Genomic DNA, 14685 nt, shown 5'->3' with positions numbered 1-14685 from the left:
TAGAACATAAAGACTTGCAGAAACAAGTTACTTTTTATTTAAAAATGCCGATCTCCTCGTTTTAAATGTCAATACATACGTTTAACTAGATAATATTCTAGCTGCTGTTGCAACGAATTTAACCACCTACTGCACTATACCTTTAAACCTTAAAACGACGGTAAAAATAATTTTGGCCATGGATCGTCGCTTCGCCGGACCATTGTGCGACACGGCGGGACGAGCGAAATCGTTTCCACCCTTCTTTCCGGGGGTCGGTCGCGCTGTAAAACACGCGTGCGTCGCTGTATGTTTGCGCCCAGCCCTTTGTTTCCCATTTAGCCGCGGCGTCGCGTCGGGACGTCGCCCCCTCGCGCAGAATTATACTCGGTCATCGAATTAGGACCGCTCGATGTTCTTCCTAATTTTCGGTGAATTAGAAGGCCCACCAGCCGGAATTTAACCCTTTCGCTACGGCAGTCCGTTCCGCGGGAGTTGCGCCGCTGAACGAGGCAACGCGCCGCGCATGGTGCGCGTCGGCAGTCGTCGATGTTCGCACTTACGTCTTTAACCCTTTTGCGCCGAGCGCCGCATATACGCGGCATCCACTCGACGGATATATTCGTCGTTCGGCTCTGCGAGTTTCTTTGTGGATGACGGATATATCCGTCGTTCGGCTCTGCGAGTATCCACGTGGATGTCGGATATATCCGTCGTTCGGAGCGAAAGGGTTAATGACAAAGTTTATTGAATATTTTAACGTTTCTGCGGACACGCGAATTAGTGATTTGCCAGGCGTTGCACGTGTAGCCGTGCTGATGTATTCGCGCGCGCCTGTAACTCGCGTTTTTCGGCTCCGAATTTGAGAGATTCGAGGATTTGAGGAGAACAGTATCGACGATGTCTGACCACACGATCTCTCGTCTTCGCTTTTGCAACACTGTTTGGAAAACGTTTAAGATATACGATCGACGAAAAGTGAAGAGCCGTAGGTTAATAACTCCTGGTAAGTTTGTTCTTTTCTGTAACTGAACAAACGTCTTTCTATATTGTATAAGAATGGGCTCTTTTGCTGTATAATGGATAAATAAATAAAGAAGCAACGTTCAGAGTGTGGATTCTTCGACAGCGAATCCTACGAAATAAATGTTATTCGAGTCGATTGTAACGCACAGCAACTTCTTCTTCAATAAACCTGTTGATCGCGAACAACGTGGCATTCGCGTTCTAAATATTGCGTAAAATTTATCGCTTGTTAAATATTTGGTACAACTGATCGTATTCTAAATGTTTAGTCAAATTTATCGAGTTCCGAGCCTTTGGTAAAACTTATTAAAAACATCTCTTTTCATAGAGGGTGTACATCTGCCGCACATACGAATGGTTATTATAGTTTTCTATTACGGTTACTCGTGCAAATAAAAATTTTAACAATAACCTATGATACAATACTTTCCGTATGATTTATTGTAAACCATATGGTCGCCAATGATCTCGCAGATGACGCGATCACGCTCAAATAAATTGTAAGCGATCTCTGAGATGGTCGCCGGTCAGGCGGCGCACTATTTATGTTTCCGAGATAAGGAGGTCTCTGTTTGGGTGATGAGATGGTTCATCGAGGGGAGGAGGCCCTTTTTCCGAAGAGAAAGGGCAGTCGAATAAAGATCTCTGAGAAAGAAGCAGCCCACCTAATTCCTCACCTTGTGTCATCTACAAAATAGACTTATAATAATAATAATCTCTGCCACGAACGCGGAAAATCCGTAGCCTGGTAACAATTTAAAGAACCGCGCGAATCCTCCTCGACGGACGCGTTAAAATCAGCGTTACAATAAGATTTTTGTAGTCCTAATTTGATAGCCGGAGTTTCAAAGAGCCTATATAGCGAGGAACAAGAGGGTGCGAAGGAGGGCTCGAGAATCGAGAGTCTCGCGAGATCGCGACCTCTTTGTTATGGTAATAGCGTCCCCCCCCTCCCCCCACGGAGTCCGCCGAGGCTTTTCCATCGTTCGGGAAAAGCTCCGCCTGTTGACGCGCCCCGAAGCTGCGCCAGATTCAGCACGACTCCGGGTTGTTCTCGCTCGCGTGTTTGCCGGCCGCGCTTCGATACCACCCGCCCAGCGATTCGTTAGGCTCTGATTAACGCCGTGACACCGTTTCCACCGGTTGATCCGATCCGCGCGCGCGACCGGCACAATGAAACCCCCGGCCGCGTTCGAAACGTGGAAACTTTCCCGCGTTCGCCGCGTTTAAAGAGCCGCTGAATGACAGCCATTTGCATAGACCGGGGCCCTCTCTCGTTTAGCATGGCCTGCGCGTTCGACGGGAAAATTACTATTCGCCGGGCGGAGCTTCTTTAGAAATTATTCCGGCTGCACAATTAGAAACCGCCGCGGGGAACTGCGGGACCCGAGGAAAGTCCGTTCTCTTGCGACCTCGCTCTCCCCGCGGATGCAGCGATGCGTTTTCACAGTCGACGTCCGGTCTCGTTTTCTAACGCGAGTGCGTCTCTTAACCCTCCACCCCTCGTCGCCCCTGGGTCAAATCGTTCCACGTATTCCGCTTCGAAATAATCGTACACGATATTGCAGTTTCATTGTAAAATAGCAACAAGCATCGATCGCGATCAATAGTCGTTCCAAAGTCGAGAATTGCATTCGAAGAAATCCTGCCGTTATTGCAAAGCAACGAGTACCGGTTGTGTTCATCGGTCGATTTAGTGGCAGCTCGACAGTGCCATCAATTGATTAAATCGCAACTTAATCGATTCGCAAATTAATTAATTCAGGGATCGATTATTTCATAAATTAATTGACGCTGTAGCGTTTCACGAGCCCGCGAGACCCAGCCCAATTTCTTAACCCTTTTAGTGCCGGAGGCCGATATATCGGCCCGCGCTGCACAGGCGAAAAGTGCTTTATACTTATACCTTTGTTATTTATGTGATTTCCAATGAATATAGAAAAATTGGCGTCACTGTTTCATTCTCAATTTCGTCCTTAACCCTTTTAGTGCCGGGAGCCGATATATCGGCTCCAGCTGTACTTGCGAAAAGTGCCAGAGCCGATATATCGGCTCGCGCCTTGTAGCGGTTTACTACTCGCATTGCGGGAGAACTCTATCTCAAAATAAATGTTTAATGCGTTATAAATGATCTAATTTCATTACAAGATAATTAAAAAAAATATTTTAATAATCGACCAGCTTTTTGAATCATGTAAATATTGTTTCTCGTTTGGTTTTTACAAGCATCTTTCCGAACCCTTGTAAAACTGTGAAATTCGGCCGGTTTTTTTTCGCATAGGCACCTCTATTTCGCCCGGCACTAAAAGGGTTAATGCACTGCTTTTTGAATTATGTAAATATTGCTTTTTGTTTGGTTTTTCTGGGCCTTTTTCAAAACCCTAGTAAATTTGGCCTTTTCACCCGGCACTAAGAGGGTTAAAACACCAAACACGCGTATCTATCGTCGTAAATTGGATCAGCCGAACCGGTTTTTTAATTGAAAACACCCAGCAGAAATAAACGATTAACCCGGAGAATTTTAAAAAGTTGCGAGGAGTCTCGGAAACCAGTTGACGCCGGCGAGAATAATTGATTTACCCCCGGGCGGGGCGCGCAAACCGAGCTTGTCCGACGACTGTGCCACGACGGAAAGAAGACTGTGCGAGGGGTCTTAGAGGGGCAATAAAGCTTCCGGTATCGCCGCAATCGGGAGCGACACTGTGGACCGCTGTTTTTCATTATCGCGACAACTAATTTCGTCCCGGTCGGTGATACGAACCCTTTGACCGGCCGGCCGCCGGGGTAGGAAACAGGGAAATAACGAGTGTCGCCGGTGAAAGAGGGCAGAGGAAAACGACCGAGGGGTTAATTTAAGTCACCATGAGTGAGAGAGAGAGAGGGGCTAGAAGGAAGAAAGGCGAAACGGTGTGTTACGTTGCGCGTACACGGAGAGCCAGGCAGGGCGAGTGTCAAGGGTTGAAACGTCAGCTAGTTAAGGGCCTCGATTTGCATGGGGTCGGAATTAGATTGCGCTGCCTTGACCCGGCCGTTTATCCTTTTCTTCGTTCGCGCGCTCATCTAATTGCCCCGGGGGACCTCTGCCAGCCCCCTTCGAGCTCGCTCCTAAATAATATCGATCTCGGCGTCTTTCGACGCGTTCCGAACACGGGGGGTTGTGTGCCGCATAAATATTAAACGCGCCGATGAAATTTCAAACGGAATTTGTGCCAGTGTTTCGTCGGCCTGCGCGCTGGTTTCAGTAATCAGATTCATTTTGTCGCAGTCCTTGGATCTTTTTCAATCGCGGTTTTCGAACCCCTTTGATTTTAGAGTACACGGCCCTTTGATGCGATCGTACACGGTTTGTGAAACGGACGCGTACGGTGGAGAAGGCAGATGGCTGGTTCAAGTGGACCGTAAATTATACCGTGTTCTATCGGTGTCGTGATGTTATTTGTTGCAAACGCTGTTGCAACGATGCGACGAAAATAACTGATTGGAACTGTTCAGTTTATAAGTTCTGCAAGGTGTATTGGTTTTGGAATTCTTTCTTTAAAATCAGTATTATAATAAAATAAACTAGGAGCGATATACCTTGTAATAATTATGAGCGTTTTTTTATGTTTTAAATAATTATATATCATAACTAAATTAAACCGAAAGGCTATTGTGAAGAAATCTGTTCTAGACGCTAACACTAAAATAATAATAATTAAATAGTAATAACCAAGAAGTACTAATATGTAAAAGATAATAATACGTAGACAATAATAAATAAATTCTTTTTATGACGCTGGTATGATCTTTACTATATCTTATGAGTTATCTCGTGGTTGGCAGTCAATGAGTTAACTCGAAATCCAAAATAGTTTTTCCGATCTATATGCAATACTTCCACTTTACATAACCTAGTACAAATTTAACCATTTTATACATACGAAATTGGATATTGTGACTGACGCAACAGTTACACTTCCAACAATTTTGTAAATAGTAACAAATTATTTTGAAACGTAATATGGGAATTATTAATGATATATTGGAGAGTCGCCTCTTGACTCCAAAGGGTTAATATCAGAATAGAAAAAGTCAGAAAAAAGCGTTAATAATTGTTATAAATTCTTGCGATCATAATTTATGAAATATAGTAGAACCTTAGTTATTTTACATCGATTTTAAAATGATTAATTTTTGTATCAAATTTTATGTACACCGTCGTATAAAATAATAATATAATCAGAATATTAATACTACACCGTCGGAATGACGTAAAAATTTAACAGTTTCACCTTAAATAGTTTCTGAAAATAAGAATCCATTTTGAATATTCCAATTACAAGTAAAATAATAAATTCTGTGTTAAATAATAAATTCTGTTTGAACCGGAAGCCTCAGAATTACATTGCAAGAGATTGGCACCACCCGAAATGAATTTCTAGGCAATATTAAAGAATCTAGTTGATGAAAATCTAGAAATAAATGCGACACTCGGAAAAAACGCAGGCATTAGCATGAATATTCCAGCAGTCGTCGGGTTTCCCGCGGCTAACGCGTCCGCGCACTCCGCAACTCGTGTGTTTGTAGCCTTTTAAAAACGTCTAAACGTTCGAGCCGGAGCGTTTCCTAAATTCATTAAAGCCTCGGCGTTTCCGTTCCATAAATTGTTGCTTCGCCGACGCCGCCGCCTCGTTGGCTGCCGCGGGGCCGCACCACCGTTTATTTATTCACGTTAATCGTTTACACGGCCGGACCGGCGTATCATCTCCACCCTTCGCGAAATCATTTTCGACGCGTGCTCGCTACGTGCCACCAATTAATTCCGCTCGGAATTATGGATGTAAAGTGCGCATCGGCGGAACGCTCGCTCGCTCGCTCTACCCGCTCTACTCTACTCACTCCACTCGCTCGTTCGCTCGCTCGCTCGCGGGTTCTCGAAATAACGCGGACACGGCTGCCACCCGGCACGCCTCGATAACTCGTAAAAACGCCGATCGTAATTCGCCGGGAAAAGCGCGCGACTTTTATTAATCCCGGCGAATTTATCCGCTCGGTCGAGCTTGTAATTCTTGCCAAGACGCTCGAGTATTTTTGCGCCGAGCGGAATTGGCGCGAGCGAGGGAGCGAGCGAGGCAGCACGAGCGCGCGCGAGCCCGCTCACCCGTTCAACGGGAGTCCTCTCCACTCGCGCGGAGGTCTCTCGGCTCCGAACCGAAAAGACGCGGCGCGGGAACGTATCGCCCGACACCGTAAACATTACATCAGCGGCGAGATGCCGCGTTACATCAACATCCATCCGCGGAATGTCCGAGTAATGTGTCCTAACGAGAGTACATTAGCCGCGTGTCAACACCGCGTTAACACGTGCAACGGTACATCAACGCCGCGCGAGCGCGCGCGCGCGCGAAACTGATAGAAACGCTATACCAGAAGGAACCCCGGCGTTGTATCAACATCGAGGATCCTCTGTTTGCAGCTCGCAACTTGCCTTATACTATTCCAGTCGACGCGGCGCGTCGCGACGCGCAATTAGCCGAGCGTTGAAAGCGCGAGAATCGGACGGCCGCAAGCCGCGCCGCAATTAGCCGGAAACACCGGCTCCATCTGATGCGATGGAATCGGATAAGGTGGATAACTGAGAGAACTGCTTTTTCAGGTACCGTATGCGCGCAACAGTTCCGGGACCGGTTAATTGAATCGTTTGTTAGAAAAATTTGGGACTGAAAGTAAATTCTGCCCCCCTTATTTTTATCAAAACTTTTCTGCACGACGGGTGATTTTAATGATTTAGAATCCCTTCCGCATATGTATATTAAAAATGTGATTATTAATATATTTTATTTTTTAATTAATATATTTTAGTAATTTATAAGAATTGTATGCATTCAATTGTTAGAGAAACACTGATAAACATCTACAATATTGCAGAACTATTGAATTAAGGTACTCAATTAAATTGTAAGATTAAGCTATTATATCAAGTTTTTACTTTAATTCATGCACTTAAATTTTTAAGTTGCATTCTTCGTTTAAACTTTTAATTTCAATCGTGCACTTAAGCGATAATCTTGAATGGTGCGCATAAACTGTGGACTTAAATTAAGCGCTTAATCTATCGAATTAAGTTTTTAATTTAAATTATTCATGCAAGTTTTTAATTGAAATTGTTCACTCGAGCTTTTGACTTAAATTCAGCAATCAAGCTTTTAATTTAAATTTAGCACTCAAGCTTTCAACTTAAATTCAGCACTCAAGCTTTTAATTTAAATTCAGCACTCAAGCTTTTAACTTAAATTCAGCACTCAAGCTTTTAACTTAAATTCAGCACTCAAGCTTTTAATTTAAATTCAGCACTCAAGCTTTCAAATTAAATGCAGCACTCAAGCTTTTAATTTCAATTCAGCACTCAAGCTTTCAAATTAAATTCAGCACTCAAGCTTTTAATTTCAATTCAGCACTCAAGCTTTTAACTTAAATTCAGCACTCAAGCTTTTAATTTAAATTCAGCATTCAAGCTTTTAACTAAAATTCAGCATTCATACTTTTAATTAAATTCAGCACTTCAGCTTTAAACTTAAATTGTACACTTACGTTTTTATCTTAAATTACTCCTTTAAAGTTTTAATCTAAATCGTGCATATGAGCGATCAACTTGAGATATGCACTTAATTGATCCATTTAAGATATACATTTAAGCTCTGAATTTAGGTTATGCACTTTAGTAACGCACTCAAGGTACGCACTAAAGATACATATTAAAGATATATATTAAAGATACACACTAAAGATATGTACTAAAGGCACGCACTAAAGTTACGCGCTAAAGTTACGCGCTAAAGCTGCGTATTAAAGTTATAGTTCAATATCCGTATCACCATCAACAGTATTTCCTGAAGATGAATTTCGTTCGTCCATAAATCGCCGGCGAACGCGGAGAGGATTCGGGTGCAGATAGGGGAATAAATGCGGTCGTTCGCACCTAATCGGGATCAAGTAATGCCCGAGGTTCCGCAAACCGTAGCCCTGGCCTGGTGGAACGTTGAAGGCACTCGCGGCAGGACGAGTCGCCGTCTCGCTTTTTACGGAGAGGGATCGGCTCTACCGGCGTCCTGGGAATCAAAAGTTTGCCCGCGGACTGTCGCCGTCACGTCGAATCGGCCCCGGCCCCCCGGCGCGCCGCCGTTCTTTCCACGGATTAAACGTTCGCAACTGACCGATCGACCGTCCCCGGAGCCTGTCGCTAACTTTCATAATTCATCGACAGCGCCTCGCAGCAGCTCTCTCCTCTCCACGGTTTATGCGAAGGGCGACGAGACGTAACGAGGCTCTCCCCGGTGTCCGCGCCGGCGACGCGCGTCGCTTCCCGCTGAATCGGAACTCTAATCCCGTCTAAATCGGGGCCGGTGTAATAAATCCGGTATGATTTAATTACGACTCGTCGCGGTGCCATTCCGAAGTATTTAACTTAATCACGGATGTAAATGCCGCCGCCATTAATCTCGGAAGTTGGTGCTCGCCGGGATTCTAATCAATTTCTTTCGCTGGATCCGAAGACGCTAACTCTCTCTCGCGCCGCCGCCGGTAACTTTCGCTGCCCCGGCGACTGGAACTTAAATTAAGTCTCCGCGCGTGACTCTCTTAGGGCACTCGATCTCCGGTATTTATGCTATTGCGCGCGTTCTCGCCGGCCGACGCCTCCTCCAGTTTCCACCGGCAAACCTCTGCGCGCGAAGTTACTTTTATTTCGCGAGAGACGTCCACGTTTCTCGGCGCCCTTTTAAACGTTGGTCTGTTAATTGCACTTGTACACCTGTCTTTAATATTACTTTCATTATTTTTCGCGCGTTCTTTTTTATCGTAAATACGGTCTTCTTTTGCGGTGTTGTATAAGAAGAATTGGGACAGTTAAAGCGGTTAATAAGCTATAGATAATGACTCGGAATATTCCGAGTTGAAATTATATTAGATTCTTGTGTTAGAAAGATCTAGGAATGAAAGTAAATGAATATATACGAGAAACAGAAATTGCTTCTTCTATTAAGAAAATAATTTACTGAAGCATGAATGTTATTCGCTTCTCATAAATCGAAACAGACTCTTCCGCTATTAAAATCTAGGAATAAAAATAAACGTGGACAAACAAGAAACAAGAATGACTTCCGAAGGTGTGCAGAATATATTAACACGTTACCGTTCGGTGAGTAAAAATAGTCGCCAACTGCAATTTAAAATAAAAGATCCAACCATAAAATTAATTTATGTAATTGAATCTAAATCAAATCTATATTTCATAAAGCAACGTAACTTGTAATTTAATTGAACTGTCTGCTATTTTATAAGCCCGGTCAGTATTGTATTAACGAACGAGATTGCAAAAAGACGGAGGGACGAAAAAGCAGGACACACGCGAACATCCAACAAAGAGTCTAACATAACGTAATAATAAAATGAATTTTAATTGCGACGATGTCGCGGCACCTCTTCGGGGCACGGCCGCAATAATCGCCGGCTCCAATAAGGAAGGCGTGTTTTTCCATTTTCGCGAAACAGGGAACGCGTCGACAAACAACGCGGCGGCGCCGGGCGACGCCGCGCGGCGTCCGCGTCTGTAAACCAATTTAATCAAGCCCGCGATAAAACTGATGCGGCGAATATTAGATTCCGAAATGGATTGCTGGTATAAATCCCGCGTGAAATACGAACGCGTGCGCGTCCCAGCCGGAGGCCTGTGCGTTTCGAAATAAAAATACAGAGCGAGAGAGAGAGAGAGAGAGAGAGAGAGAGAGAGAGAGAGAGAGGGAGGGAGAGAGAGACAGCGTGAGGGCAGGGATTCGCCACGATAATCGCGCTATCGACGCTTCGCTGGTTATTTACAGCCGCGACACGGGGAAAAAAAGCGTTTAACTCGTCGCTCGGTCCATTGACGAGGCCCGCTGCGGAATCCGCGCGCGATCCCGCATGCCGCCGATAAAAAGACGAGCGAGCGCCGCATAGTAGGCCGAAGTGAGGAAGTTATGTTAAAATTAGAGAACTTTTCATGGAAATCCGATAAAGCGGTAATCTTTTCATTATAGATGAAATATTACAGAATAAGAAATAAATAAAAGAAATGATAAAAATCAATTGAAATAAAAAAGCTACCGAAATCGCAATGTTTCAGTTGAAATGGTTTAATAATTTACTGATTTTTTTTTCTAGGAGTTCTGAAATGCTAAATTAATTTTACGACCAGATATGAAACGCGTTGAAATCTATGGGAAATGATGTCTAACGTGTTATTAAAAAAATCTGTTCACGGTATTAGGTTATAATTTTGTTAGAATATTTCAAGTTCAATCCTTTGCGGTTGTATTAAGTTAGGTGTCATAGTTGTTGGCATTAATTTTCGTTGCACGAAGTATGTATCAATTTTATGCAAACATGAAAATAAATAAATAAATAAATAAATAGCTTTAGTGTCTGAGAGTAGGCATACTATAGCAAAGGTTAACTCTTTGCACTCGAATAATATAATACACTGAGGCACTAATAAAAATTGTTATGTTACGAAATCATTTTTACATTGTCATGTTTATTTATATTTAACTACTGTAACTGCTGCACGAGTTACAAGACTTAATTTTATATACGCGAACCGCAACTACGTTATATAAAATAAAATAGCGCAGATCGGAAAAAGCTCTCTCGAATTTAGAGTGAAAATAGCATGAAACGCGAAGCGTTAACAGGCACTTTCAATGTCGAAAACTCTTCGCGCTAAATTCTCTATAATCTTCTCTTGTTCCAGAACGCTTTGAGTTCGATTTAGAACAAAAGTCACCTCTCTTGTCTGTCCGCTGTCAAAAGTTCTACGAGCTTGACAAGACTTCGTCTCTCCGGGGCCACTGTGCGCGCGCGCGCGCGCTGTTCCGAGGCTCGGTGTGTGCCGCGGGACGGCTCCGAAGGGCGGCGGATAATGTTAGCCGCTGAAAGAATGCATTACGAAGTGTGTACACGAGAGCACGGCACACGGCCCCTTCTCTATGCAACTCCAAAGAAAACAAACCGGCGCTTACACCGTTCCCGCATTTGCTCGCTCGGATATGTCCCAATTTACACGCGCCTCCGCGATATTTATTTTGCCTGCGGCCGCGGAATCGCCGCTCCGCGCTGAACAACGGACGAAAGGAGAGTGTCTTCGGGGGGGACACCGCGGATTGTTTAACTTGGGATCGTGGGCGCCGCATCCCCCTCGCGAACGATTAGCCGCGCGCGAGACCGTGTTGCGAGCGTGGTCCCGGCGCGTTTCTTGAACTCGAGCGAGCCGGTGCTTGCCACGGGATGTTTGTGGGACCTTGTGCCAAATGGACGCTTTCGACTGTCGATTTGCCGAGGATTCGTTTGTTTTAATCACGACGGCGACGACGAGGATTCGAGCATACGATACGGTGGTTGGCAAAAGTGTAGAGATGCCAGGGAATGGCTCCTTTTCTCTTCACTTCTGCCGAAGAATCACCGATAGGAGGGCGTTGAAGTAGTGACTATAAAGGTGTCCCAAGAGAAAACTATGGGATACCCGAGGCCATTTGAAGAAACTTTTTCCTTTACAAAAATCTTCTCTGTATCATCGTTAACGAGTTATCGACGAAAAACGCTGACCAATCGCTGGCCTCTCATTTGGTGAACTCCACTCAGACCGCTTTTGCGTCAGTCGATCTCGTCTATCTTTGGTCCACGTCTTTTTGTTAATAACTCGTTGACCTCGAAGAACATTTTTGTAAAAGAGCTTCTCTCTGTCCCTTGGCTGGGAAACGAAAAAGGCCAACAGGCGAAGAGAAGACACGACTATTAATTGCAGATTATCGCTGTCCATTTTCGTTCTCGGGCCGAGGAAGAATGCGAGAGAAATTAGTGCCGTCACGTATCACCTTCATTACGCCAACCTTAGTTTGCGCCGAGGATCGCGGGGGGATCGCCGAGCAAGGGAGAGGGCAAAGAGATTCCCGTCGCGCCATCAATTCCCTGGCAGCGCTGCTGCTGAGTTCTGCAAAGCGTGCAGAGCGCCGAGGCTGCGTCGGTAGGAACTTATGACTGCTTGCGAGAGCTTGTTGACGAGGCAGTCCCGCTGGCAAACACCGGCTCCTGCCTGCGATACAATAACTTCCACGATCGGTCATACTTTTTCCACTTTAGATCGGGAACTCGGGAACAAGAGGCTCTCCGACAGTTTCGAGATGCGCTGGGCGGGCTGCGATTCGAGGCACTAAGTGGAGAAAGCTCTCGTTTTATGTTTATCGTGTGCCTCTGTAGATCCGTTGTAACAAACGTATATGCTTATTGTTTCGTATTATTGACAATTCCTTATTAATTTGGAATAATATAAAACATTGTTATGCAACACGTGAACACACGAAACAATAAATATATATAATACAATCAGTTAAGTTATATTGCTTAACCGTATTAATAATTGTTTAATATAACATTCGTTTATCAAGAAAATACATTGAAATAATAACTACGATATCAGTCAAGAATGATTAGCTTCCGATTGTCCCTTTCTTATTTTCAAGAAAATATTTCTATCTATAATTCTTAGACAAAAACTATTCAAGCATTTACTGTAATATAAATCATATTTAAATAAATTCAATCTTGCCATTGTTATGAAACAATATACACTAGTCGTATCTAGCAGTCTGCAGTGTTAGTATTGGTCGAAAAATAATCAAATAACGTAAAATGAAGTAAAATTATATTAAATAAAAATATAATCTTTGTATCAGACAGTAAACATTAAATTAAATCGCAAAATAGACAAGTTGAAACTGCGTTGAAATAAAAATATTAAATTGAGTTAAAATAAATTAAAAATTGTTGGAATTTCAACGATGACTATCGATGGAAAACAGACCCAGCGAACTGTTTTATGGCCCTTTATGAGGGTGAGCCGTTGGCGACGAAGGCCTGCGGATTTCTCAGTTCTAAAGCAGAAACCGGACCGTGAGGTTGCCACCTCGGATTACCACTACCACTGTATATATTTTTCTCTGTATATGTAGTTCTGTTATACATCACTTATTCTACTGGATACGCGAATGTTCTGAAGTATTAAATTGAACTAAAATTAAAGTTTTAATTCGAAACCTTTCAACAAAAATAAATGTATCATAAAACGTCACCTAAAACTTTGCCCTACTCAGCGTTAATAGGAAAATTGCGGACCGCGCCAAATAAAAATTAACAATGTATAACGTTTTCGTCATGTTTCCGCGAATCGAATCGCCGAGCGAGCAAGCCTCGGAAATCTCGCGGTTCGGCGGTCGAACGACACGCCGACGATTATCGGCTTACATCCGCAAGCCTCGCCGTTGCGGACATTAATCCAGATTAGCGATCGATCGGGGCCGCGAGGCCGCAGAGCGTCGGCGGCCTGTTTTCGGCAAAACGGAACTCGGGGCGGACTCGCCCGCGGCCAAGACGAGGCGGCCCCCGCGCGCGGGTCGTCTCTAATGAAACACGCTCGGTGAATCAGCTTGTCGGCCGCGTATAAATACTCGCGCGGACCATCCCTTCGCGACGTTTCCGTGGAACACGGGAGACCGCCCAATGAGAACCCGCGACACAATCGTCGCCGGATAGACCATCCGGCGAGCATAATTTATCCGTTCTTACGACTCGGCCGCGAACAATGCCAACAGTGTGCTCGCCGTAATCGATACATTGTCTCCGGACGGGGGCGTCGCTGTAAATCATCTCTTACTGCGTCTTCCCCTGTTTCCGAAAACGAACAATCGCGCCACTGAGTCTGCTATTCTTTGCTTCTGTTCTCGTCGTTCTGCTTTTTCAATCCCACCATAAACTGGAAAACACGTGTGCTGAACGATTTTTTCGGTAGTTGCAGAATTACCGAAATACGTTATTTCACTTTTAATAATGAATACTCAAAAAATATGTTTGGTACTTCTCGGTAAGTTGTATACATTTTAAAATGTGTTCACTCAACTCTGTTCCTCTCTGTATGTGTGCCAAATATTACACAAATAACATTCATTCAAAATCGAAGTAAATGTATTATCGTTAATTTCATCAGTAATTAGTGCTAATTCTGTTTAGTAAAATGGGTGAGAAGGTAAGCCAACCAATCCAATATAATACCTATACACATGTGTATTGGTTAATCATGATTTATAATATAATAATTTCCATCGTTATTAGTCTGAATAAAATTCTGATTTCACCAACATTTATACACTCAAATATACGTGAACACAAAAATATAAATATAGCTTTTTTCTTCTCTGAAATTATCACAATCGAAAGAGTTCTAATCGTTGTAACCGTAAAAAAAATGTTACGTCAAATGTTATACGACAAAGGGTTGAACCTTGACACGAGGTAAGCGCCAAGTAGATTTTCCTGCGAAGGAGGTTGTAAAACGGTCGGACACGAGGATCGCTAAAAAGTCCACGTTCCGACGCAGATAACGGAGCGGTCCAACTGGCCGTCGCACAACAGGTGATCTCGCGTCAATCATCCGTCAGACGTTTCCTCGTTGCCAGAAGACACATGTGCGCCCGGTGATATTTCGCAAGCTGGCACACGGCCGTTCCCCCGAGGTGCGAAGGAGGTGCACCGAAATAACCTGCGCCACAAAGTAGCCCAACGGAGGATTCGGGAGCCGACGTCATCGAGAATCAACGAGATTTATCAATGGCCGGC

General features: G+C 44.0%; 1 pseudogene; it reads left to right on the top strand.

The window, feature by feature from the left end:
• Window positions 1–11821: 11821 nt before the first annotated feature.
• Window positions 11822–14485, top strand: LOC144478190 (uncharacterized; annotated as a pseudogene).
• The last annotated feature ends 200 nt before the right edge of the window (window positions 14486–14685 follow it).

Source organism: Augochlora pura, unplaced genomic scaffold, assembly GCF_028453695.1.
Source record: "Augochlora pura isolate Apur16 unplaced genomic scaffold, APUR_v2.2.1 APUR_unplaced_8983, whole genome shotgun sequence".
Taxonomy (NCBI): Eukaryota; Metazoa; Arthropoda; class Insecta; order Hymenoptera; family Halictidae; genus Augochlora; species Augochlora pura.
Note: the sequence above shows the minus strand (reverse complement) of the source record. Positions and strands in the feature narration are given on the sequence as shown.